Source organism: Triticum aestivum, chromosome 5B (assembly GCF_018294505.1).
Source record: "Triticum aestivum cultivar Chinese Spring chromosome 5B, IWGSC CS RefSeq v2.1, whole genome shotgun sequence".
Taxonomy (NCBI): Eukaryota; Viridiplantae; Streptophyta; class Magnoliopsida; order Poales; family Poaceae; genus Triticum; species Triticum aestivum.
The window spans coordinates 553,004,037-553,015,492 of NC_057807.1; the positions used below are offsets into that span (position 1 = coordinate 553,004,037).

General features: G+C 42.1%; 1 pseudogene; it reads left to right on the top strand.

Moving 5' to 3' along the window:
• Positions 1-8,983: 8,983 nt before the first annotated feature.
• Positions 8,984-11,287, top strand: LOC123115020 (protein DETOXIFICATION 16-like; annotated as a pseudogene).
• Positions 11,288-11,456: the final 169 nt, after the last annotated feature.

Genomic DNA, 11,456 nt, shown 5'->3' on the forward strand with positions numbered 1-11,456 from the left:
CTTTATATACGGAGGCAGGGGCACCTCTAAACACACAAGTTGACAGAAGTTGATCCACGTGATCAATTCCTTAGCCGTGTACGGTGCCCCCTGCCACCATATTCCTCGATAATACTGTAGCGGAGTTTAGGCGAAGCCCTGCTGCTGTAGTTCATCAAGATCGTCACCACGCCGTCGTGCTGACGAAACTCTTCCCCGACACTTTGCTGGATCGGAGTCCGGGGATCGTCATCGAGCTGAACGTGTGCTCGAACTCGGAGGTGCCGTAGTTTCGGTACTTGATCGGTTGGATCGAGAAGACGTACGACTACTTCCTCTACGTCGTGTCATCGCTTCCGCAGTCGGTCTGCGTTGGGTACGTAGACAATACTCTCCCCTCGTTGCTATGCATCACATGATCCTGTGTGTGCGTAGGAATTTTTTTTGAAATTACTACGAAACCCAACAATACCTCCTAGATAAAAATATCTATGTCAACTTGATGGGCATAATTTGTCATAAACATGAAATGCAACAACTAGTTTTAAAAGAGAATATACCACATCCGAATCATAACAAGGACGAGGGCCGACGGGGACGGATATCAAAACCATGGCACTATGTATAACAAACAACGTACGGGTAAGATAATTATACGAGTAACTATATATCCAAATCACACAAACATCAATTTGGTAATGTAAAACATTCATGAACAAGAGCCTCGCCACAAGGTGGTGCCGGCGACAGGACGGTGCGGGCGATCGACGGTGGTTACGACGGAGATTTAGAAGGCACTAAGTAAACCACACCTGGCCCGTGACTCTATGTATGTATAACCTTCCTCCTTGGATGTGCATGAAGCGAAAGCTCATTATGATGTCAGTTCTCATCCAAGGCCCTAAGCAACCCGGCAACGACATTGATGTGTACCTAAGGCCATTAGTTGAAGAACTTTTACAGCTGTGGAATGGAAACGGTGTACGTGTGTGGGATGAGCACAGACAAGAGGAATTTAACCTGCACGCCTTGCTGTTTGTAACCATCAATGATTGGCCCGCTCTCAGTAAGCTTTCAGGACAGACAAACAAGGGATACCACGCATGCACGCACTGTTTAGCTGACATCGAAAGTATATACCTGGGAAGCTACAGGAAGAATGTGTACCTGGGCCATCGTCGATTTCTTCCGACCAACCATCAATGCCGAAAGAAAGGCAAGCATTTCAAAGGCGAGGCAGATCACCGGAAGAAGCCCGCCATGCGTACCGATGATCACGTACTTGCTATGGTCAATGATTTACACGTAATCTTTGAAAAGGGTCCCGGCGGACTAGCTGTTCCGAGTGACGCTGAGGGACACGCACCCATGTGGAAGAAGAAATCTATATTTTGGGACCTACCCTACTGGAAAGACCTAGAGGTCCGCTCTTCAATCAACGTGATGCACGTGACGAAGAACCTTTGCGTGAACCTACTAGGCTTCTTGGGCGTGTATGGGAAGACAAAAGATACAGCTGAGGCACGGGAGGACCTGCAATGTTTGCACGAAAAAGACGGCATGCCTCCAAAGCAGTATGAAGGTCCTGCCAGCTACGCTCTTACCTAAAAAGAGAAGGAAATCTTCTTTGAATGTCTGCTTAGTATTAAGGTCCCGACTGGCTTCTCATCGAATATAAAGGGAATAATAAATATGGCAGAGAAAAAGTTTCAGAACCTAAAGTCTCATGACTGCCACGTGATTATGACGCAACTGCTTCCGGTTGCATTGAGGGGGCTTCTACCGAAAAACGTCCGATTAGCCATTGTGAAGCTATGTGCATTCCTCAATGCAATCTCTTAGAAGGTGATCGATCCAGAAATCATACCAAGTCTAAGGAGTGATGTGGTGCAATGTCTTGTCAGTTTCGCGCTGGTGTTCCCACCATCCTTCTTCAATATCATGACGCATGTCCTAGTTTATCTAGTTGACGCGATTGTCATTCTGGGCCCCGTATTTCTACACAGTATGTACCCCTTTGGGAGGTTCATGGGAGTCATAAAGAAATATGTTCGTAACCGCGCTAGGCCAGAAGGAAGCATCTCCATGGGCCATCAAACAGAGGATGTCATTGGGTTTTGTGTTGACTTCATTCCTGCCCTTAGGAAGATAGGTCTCCCTAAATCGCGGTATGAGGGGAGACTGACTGGAAAAGGCATGCTTGTAGGGGAGACAATAATATACAGGGACGGATATTCTTGGTCTCAAGCACACTATACAGTTCTACAGAACTCTACCTTGGTGACCCCTTATGTCGATGAACACAAGAACAGTCTGCGCTCCAAACACCCGGAGCAGTGCGACGACTGGACTACATGTGAACACATCAGGACTTTCAGCAGTTGGTTGGAAACACGTCTCAGAGGTGAAAACACTGTTTGTGAGGAGTCGTACTCATTGTCCAGGGGACCATCTTCGACTATAATGATTTGGAAAGGATACGAGATAAATGGGAATACATTTTACACGATCGCCCAAGATCAAAAGAGCACCAACCAAAACAGTGGTGTCCGCTTTGATGCAGCCACCGAGAGGGGAAAGGACACATATTATGGTTACATAGTGGACATATGGGAACTTGACTATGGAGTAGATTTTAAGGTCCCTTTGTTTAAATCCAACTGGGTCAATCTGTCAGGAGGCGGGGTACAGGTAGACCCACAGTATGGAATGACAACAGTGGATCTGAACAATCTTGGGTACACTGACGAACCGTTCGTCCTAGCCAATGATGTGGCACAGGTTATCTATGTGAAGGACATGTCTACCAAACCGAGAAAAAGAAAAAAATAAGGAAGCAAATACATCATATGATGAGCCAAAGCGCCACATAGTTCTTTCAGGAAAAAGGGACATCGTGGAGTGGAGGGCAAGACAGACATGTCCGAAGATTATGAAAAGTTTCATGAAATTCCTCCCTTCAAAGTCAAGGCTGACCCCAAGCATCCTGATAAATGATGAAGATTATCCATGGTTACGGCGCAATAAGGAAAGGACACAAGCGAAGAAAAAGTGAAGACTTTGTCCACAACTATTATGATGATACCATGCCAACTTTCAACCTTTTCGTAGTTCATTTGAAATGCATATTGTAACAGACAAGTTTCCGTATGAAATCATGATACTTCGAAAGAGATTGTCGGTTTTGTACATGAAGTGCATCCAGTTTTTGCCGTAACCCACTCAACTTTCTTGCACATGCTATGTGGATGAAATGATGATACCATGCCAACTTCCAACCTTTTCAGAGTTCATTTGAAATGCTTCTCAATTTCAGGGTCTTATAGCTCAAAATAATCTGTAAATGCATGAAAAATAACAAATGAAGTCAGGAATGGTTGAAAATTGATGATGTGGCTTTGAATGGTGCATTTTGAACACACAAAAAGTCAGGAGTTCAAATAAGTTTAAAAAAATGATATCCCCGTGTAACAGATTAGTTTCCGTATGAAACCCTGATACTTCGAAAGAGATTGTCCATTTTGTACACGAAGTGTATTCAGTTTTCCCCATAACCCTCTCAACTTTTTAGCACATGCTATGTGGGTGAAATGATGATACCATGCCAACTTTCAACCTTTTCAGAGTTCATTTGAAATGCTTTTCAATTTCAAGGTCTTATAGCTCAGAAAAACTAGTAAATGCTTTATAAAACTCTAATAGCAAAAGGAATCAACTAAAAAGCTTTTATAAACCTCTAGTATTTTTTAAACTAAAATTATATAAAATTTATGCAACTAAAATTATCAAAGTATTTTCGGCTCAAAACATGAAAAATAGAAATAATTATCATAAAGAATTTTTTTTGTTAGAAACTTTAGTAGCAAAAAGAATTGTCATAAAGATTTTTTTGATAGAAACTAAAATAACAAAATCTGTTTTTCAATATAATGATAAAACACAGTAATATTAAATAGCAAGAAAAAGAATCACTCCAAATATATTTTTATAGTGAAGTTATTCACAAACTAGTGATTCACACAAATTTCAAAGAATTAAAATTTAAACTATTCAAATTTGGAAACTAATGGAGTAACAGAAAGATTTTAATTATTCTGAGCTAAAATAAAAAAGAATAAAAAATAAAGTAAAAATCAAAAGAAAATAAATAATTCACACCGCACCGTGCTGTGCGAGGCCTTTAGTCCCGGTTGGTGCCACCAACCGGGACTAAAGGGGTGCATTGGTCCCGGTTGGTGGCACAAACCGGTACCAATGCCCCCCCTTTAGTCCCGGTTGGTGGCACCAACCGGGACCAAAGGCCTCTGCTGAAAAGAGGCCTTTGGTCCCGGTTGGTGCCACCAACCGGGACTAAAGGTCGCATTAGTCCCGGTTTGTCTCACGAACCGGGACCAATGCGTCGTCTATATAACTGCCACTCGTCAAAATTTCGTTCAGTTCGTTCTTCCCCGCCCCGACGCCATCAGGCTGCCCGTCTCTGCCTCGCCGTCGCCGTCGTCGCCCCGCGCCGTCCCGCGTCGCCCCGACGCCGTCCCGTGCCGTCTTGACGCCGTCGCCGCCCCCCGCCCCGCGCGTTGTGCCCCGCGACGCTGTCGGCCCCTGCGTATGATCAAATTATGTATATGTTCATAGAATTTTAATGATTTTTTTGTTCATAGAATTTTCTTTGTCAATTTATGTATATGTTCATATTGTGTATGTATAGGAAAATTGTGTATGATCAAAGTCATTTATGAATATGTTCATATTTAGAAGAGAGGAAAAAGGAAAATAAGAAGAGAAAGTATTTAATATAATTAGTTAGAAAAATAATAGAACTATAGTTAAACTAGTTATTTTTTAGTAAGTACTACTTTATTTTATTTATAGTAAGTGTTTAATGTATAGTTGAACTAGCTAGTTGATTTAATAAACTAATTTATTTTACTATAGAAGTAGTTTATTTTTAGTAAGTACTACTTCATTTATTTATAGTAAGTACTTAGTAGTTGAACTAGTTGATTTAATTAATAAAACTACTTTATTTTACTATATATAGAATTAGTTGTGCTTATTGAATGCTCATATTGTAAAAGTACTCCTGCTTTGAATGCTAAAATTGAAGAGCACTCTGCAGAAATCTAGGAGCCCCCTTCATCATCCACGTCGTCGTGGGGGTAGCTTCTCCTTCATTCCCGTGTGCTAGACAATTTGGTGTAATAATGCACTCGGGAATGAAAGGAGGAGCTACCATCACCAATAGTCAACCCGTGATTAATAATAATGATCTAATTTGGGTTTTTTAGTACATATATTTAATTGTACAAGTTTAATATTTGAATTATGAATATAGGCTGGAAATGTCGTACTCGGACGACGAAAACCGCCCGGGGGAGTGCGACTGGTGCCACGACGACCGAGGTATGTGCGACAGGTTCCTTGAGCTGGACGAAGATCGACGCTTCAGCATTAGGCTCGAGGAGACCTTCGATGTTGAAACGGTATGCAACGACGATAATAGTTTTTTCGTAATTAAGCACGACTTCAACTATTTTAACCTGTATTTTTCATCTTCTCCAATTTGACTAGCTTATCCCATGATATGCAAGACGCTATGTCTTGGAGAGGATGAGTTTTAAAGACCATGAAAGTATGGAAACCAAAAAAATTCACCTAAGGACCCATCATGGTGTGGATTTTGAAGTAAAGTTGTACAATGCTGAGAGTGTAACCCATTTTGGTTGCAAAAATTAGGAAGCACTTTGCAAGATGTATGGTTTTGATGAGGGTATGCTTGTCACCATGGATCTTGGTGATCCTACAATCGAGCAAGACAATATGGACATTTGGGTCCTTGTGGATACACTTCCAATTCTTCCCCCATGTGAGCTTCTCAAACATAGTTATTAAGTAATTTATATTGTTTATTTCAAAATAGTTGACAGCTTATTTCCATTGATAGCTTATTTTCATTCTTCAAAGAATGTGTGGAAGATGGTAGACAAAACCCACTACACCGATGGCTCCGAATTAACTTATAAGGAGAAAAATCATCTGATCGCATTTTGTACTGATCTTGAGAATTATAATATCTACAATCAAACTCCTCAACATTATGGTCAATACGTGCCACTAGTGCACGTGTTGAACTACGGTAACTACCATGGAGATACCCTGGTAAGATTTTTTACTATGACGATATTCGTGCATCTTTTTGCATACTTCTAAAACTAGTACATCATTGCTAACTACGAAGTTATTACTATGTTTTTCAACAGATAACCTCGAATGATTGTGTGCCTCATCTGATGTATACGCACGGTCGCCTTGATGTTTTGAACATACAACCAGGTCGTTCTACGAATCTCAACTGTCCATACAGGATTTCTAAAAGAAGTGAAGACATGACAATCAAAGAATGGAAAAAATGTATGGACAGTCGTAAGGAGCTTCTTGGAAGTAAAAGAAAGCGAAGCGCAAGAATTGGAGACAGGATGATCTCCATTCTTCATAATGGAGAGTCAGGGTCTATATTGTTTTATGCTATTTTACCTTAAGGGTGTTTAGGTCCTACCTGATACTGATGATCATGTGCTGGTTGTGAAGAGGAAGCTGGTTGTGCTCTGTCTTGTGGTTCAGAGAAGATTACTATGTAGCATGTACTATTCCTCTATGTCTTCCTGCTAATTCTTCTCTCTATGTCAGTTAATAATTGATTATTTGTGTGCACAGATCAAAATAACAATAGCAAGGAAAACTTGGAATATGTGGGACCATGATTAAACTCGATCTGTTTATCTCCCTCTCAAGTCACGGTTTGGTTTGTACTTTTTTGGGGGAGCTAATGTTGACGTGTAGTGATTAATCATCCATTTGATTGAAAGTTCAGGTGGTCATGGGGATCTCTATGTGGCGGAAGATAGAGATTTGGTGCCTTTTTGTTGCAAATATTTCTAGCTTTCTAGGTAGGCAAGGAGTTCTTAACATGCTGCAGTATTCAGTTGTTGTATGTTATCTTAAGCTCACGCCAAATGCTGAATTATAGCAATGAATGTAAGTTTTATTCCATGTAGAGTACGTAGCAGATTCATAGGTCATAAGTTCACAATCTACCTACTTTGATGTTTGCTGTACAGAAGTCTCGTGACATCCATGTCGTTAGCATAACAACATCAGATATTACATACAGGATTTTGTTTTCCATTCTACGTACTTGTTAATAGAAAATACAGTGTTTTTTCATATCATCATTTACATGCATACTTTCAGTGCCATGGCATGTATTAATTGTGATGTAGGCCTTTATGTAATTCTGAAATAGGATTTTGAGAATTGACATGGCATGTATTAATTATGATGTAGGCCTTTATGTAATTCTGAAATAGGAATTTGAGAATTGACATGGCATGTATTAATTGCGATGTAGGCCTTTATGTATTTCTGAATTAGGAACTTGAGAATTGACGGCTTTACATAATATTCTTCCTAGGAAAATTGGCTCTCTTCGTCATGCCTAAGGTATATTATATGTGCGAGGCTGGAGCTAGGTTACTGATGCTACTGATTCGTTGGTGCATTATCTTTGACGATTTTCAAATCATTTATTTCAATTCATGATCGTATAAATCATTCTCAAGGCTGCAAATACATGGAATTTAGATTTGTTATGCTTAGAAACCTTGGAGACCTCTCGTACTTGGAAACCTTGGATACTACCATGACATATCTACTTTCTGAGACACATGGTGGAGCATACTATTTGTTAGGTGTTGAATGTTAACGTATCTACGTTGTTAGGCGTTAGAATCTAGAAAATTTCCAATACTAGAAGCACCTTACCAGTAGGCATTTCGTTCCAGTTTTCTAATGGATTATTGGATGACAGTCTTCTTGATTGTTTTGTTTTAGGTAAGTTCATGATCATACACATGAAAAATATGTGATGGATACATGGAGTTTTGTGGGCAACCTGAATTACTGTGCCTTTTTCAGCTCTTTTTTTGTTGGAACTAATATTCAGTGCTACCAGAGCCAAAGTATACTTATCAACAGATCAGCTTCTAAATCATTTGACCATTTTCAATGCTTTGTATGACGGTTCAGATAGATGATGACATCTGATTAATATTTTGTTGTTCTGGAGGTTTTGTCTATATGAAAAATATTGCTTTCTTGCAAATAAAGATTAGCACATTTGATGGTAAGTCAGACGTGCATTGCACGTGCAAGCTTACTAGTTTCAATAAATTGCACTGAAAATAACCCGAATCTAGATTCAGTTTCACTGGGAAAGCTGATTCCAAATAGTTATTGGGTTTCAGCTTTTGATTTTTTCCGTATGAGAATCTGCTGCCTAAAGCAGAAACAATCATCGTATGAATAAACCACGGGGTGGTTAACCAATACCTTGATGGCAGTGCATCTTAGGAAATTCCCTTTTGTTTGTGTACGCGTCATGAAATAGGTCGTGTAGCACGTCAGGGGTTCACAGACGACACATGACGACGAGAGCGGCTCCGGGCTCCGGCCGCCGGCCGTCGTGAAATTTCGAGCTTTTTGGACTACAATAGTGCAAATGGGCTGATCGAGCATGTGATGTTAACAATTCCATCCAAGTTTGCTCGTCAGATAGTTTATTGTGTCAGATGTCTTGAACTTGACCGCCAAGCTGCCTCCTTGGTCTCACATGAGATGATGAGATTCTTTAGTCCACTTGACCCAGGTTTGTGCGTCTGTTTCCTCTTGGTTTCCTTACTGAATATTTCCTCGAGTGGCGGGTCTATGCAGCATTGACGAGGTTGATTAGTATTACTCCCTCCGTTCACTTTTGTAAGTCATTTCAGACAACTGAAAATAGGCTACTTTGCACGCTGTCTGAAATTCTTCAGCGCCTTATAAAAGTGAACAGAGGGAGTAGTATATACTGTCACAAACATGATAAATATACCCCACTTCAACTGTTAATTAACACCCACCTTCTTCAGATTCAGAACCAGGGCGTGAGATTTCAAGCATGTTGCCAGCCATGGAGGAGCCCCCTATTGGGGGCAACAGCAGCACTGAGGAGACAGGAGGGCCAAAAGAGAGCTTGGTGGTGATTGAGGTTAAGAAGCAGCTGTACCTTGCCGGGCCTCTCATCGCTGGATGCCTGCTGCAGCATGTCGTGCAGATGATATCGGTCATGTTTGTCGGCCATCTCGGTGAGCTCTCTCTCTCGAGTGCCTCCATCGCCACCTCCTTTGCCAGTGTCACCGGCTTCAGCTTGTTGGTATATTTTATGTGAATTCATCACCTCTCCTACATATTTTGATCCTCATGAATGAATGAACAACTAACATCAACCTGAATATCTTCTCTTGTATCTGTTCGTAATCATCTTAGTCTGGCATGGCGAGCAGCTTGGACACATTGTGTGGGCAAGCCTTCGGGGCAAGACAGTACCATCTGCTCGGCATCTACAAGCAGAGGGCAATCCTCGTGCTCACTCTGGTGAGCGTTGTGGTTGCGGTGCTCTGGGCGTACACGGGACAGATCCTCCTGCTCTTCGGCCAGGACCCAGAGATTGCCATGGGGGCAGGGAGCTACATCCGGTGGATGATTCCATCACTATTCGCTTACGGATTGCTGCAGTGCTACGTCCGGTTCCTCCAGACGCAGAACATCGTCCTCCCGGTGATGGTGAGCGCAGGCGTCACGGCGCTGAGCCACGTGCTTGTGTGCTGGTTGCTGGTGTACAGGCTTGGGCTGGGCAACAAGGGCGCTGCCCTGGCCAATGGCATCTCGTACCTGGCCAATGTGTCAATCTTGGCTATCTACATCAGGGTCTCTCCATCCTGCAGGAGCACCTGGACAGGCCTCTCAAAGGAGGCGTTTCACGGCATCCTTAGCTTCGTGAAGCTTGCTTTGCCATCTGCGCTGATGATTTGGTGAGTTTTAGTTTGTGCCCCTTAGATTTGTAGGTAGATATTTATTTTTGCGCTCCATCTTCGACTGAATCTGATCCTACATGTACACAGTTTCATTAGTATTCATGATCCCCTCCGGTCTTGGGGCAGCCATAAGGTACGACTAAACAACTTTGCCATGCCTGTATTGCAACTTTATCGTAGAGTCATATCGTGTATCTTGTCATTGTAGCACCCGTGTTTCAAACGAGCTTGGTGCTGGGCGACCTGAAGCTGCCCGTCTGGCTACTCGTGTGATCATGGTTCTGAGCCTCGCGACGGGTGTGTCTGTAGGACTTCTTATGCTCTTGGTGTGCAATCTATGGGGGTACGCATACAGCAACGAGAATGAGGTGGTGGAATACATTGCGAGAATGATGCTGCTTCTTTCCGTGTCGATCATTTTTTACAATCTGCAATGTGTTATTTCAGGTAAATGCACCAAATAACTCGAATTTCAAGTACTTGCAGACTATTTCCTGAATTTCAACTCTAGTCTATCTATTGTATCTATCTTTTTTTTAGATGGACTCCAGTCTATCTTGTCTCGTACTTATCATTTCGATGAACGATATGTAGCAATTTTGGTGAACATTACTCTCAAGATACTGATTGCAGCGTGGGGTATACACTTGATATATTCCAGGTATTGTCAGGGGCTGTGGCTTGCAAAGGATTGGAGCTTGTGTCAATCTCAGTGCGTACTACCTTGTCGGCATTCCAGCGGCGCTATGCTTTGCCTTTGTCTTCCATCTCGGCGGAATGGTACTGATAATTTTACCATGCATACAGAAAGTTGCACTTTCACTTGTATTTGATTCTCATCTGAAGAAACCTCTGAAAACCAATGTGATGGTATGAACTCCAGGGGCTGTGGTTGGGAATAATGTGCGGGGTAGTTGTGCAGATGCTGTTGCTGCTGGCCATTACCATGCGCACCAACTGGGACAAAGAGGTGGGCAAAACCCAAACCTCTGCCATGCATACGCATTATTCCGTCATCTTGAATTATGGTAATGTGTGGCTCATCATCTTCCAATTTTTCCTCTGTAGGCTCTCAAAGCAAAGGACAGAGTTTTGAGTTCGTCCCTGCCTTAGACATGACGACATGAACATGGAACAAGATGCACAAATTCTCTTGGCCAGGACCGGGAACAGGACGATGGCTGGGCAAAGGAGATAAGGAACTCGTGAAGAATTAATTGGTCATCGCTTAGTCACCGGCATGGCGCTTCCTTGAAGGAGAAACGTCACGCGATGAATGATCTGTTTCGGTGATTTTTTGTTGAAGACGTGATGTTTTCACGGGCAAAGGCATCGCACTCAGTCGATACAGGAATGAATCAATAAAGTAAAAAAAGTGGTGTTTACTAGAAAATCCGCAGTATGGATGCAACATTTTCCTTCTGAGTACTAGATTATTATTTTCTTGATTATACAAAATATTAGGTTGTTTTGTCCCGGTGGAAGATGGCCGCCGTTGCCACCTTCCCACCAAAGCTTACCTCGACTCTACATCCATCCAAAAATAGTGTGTTGAGAGCATCTAAAGCA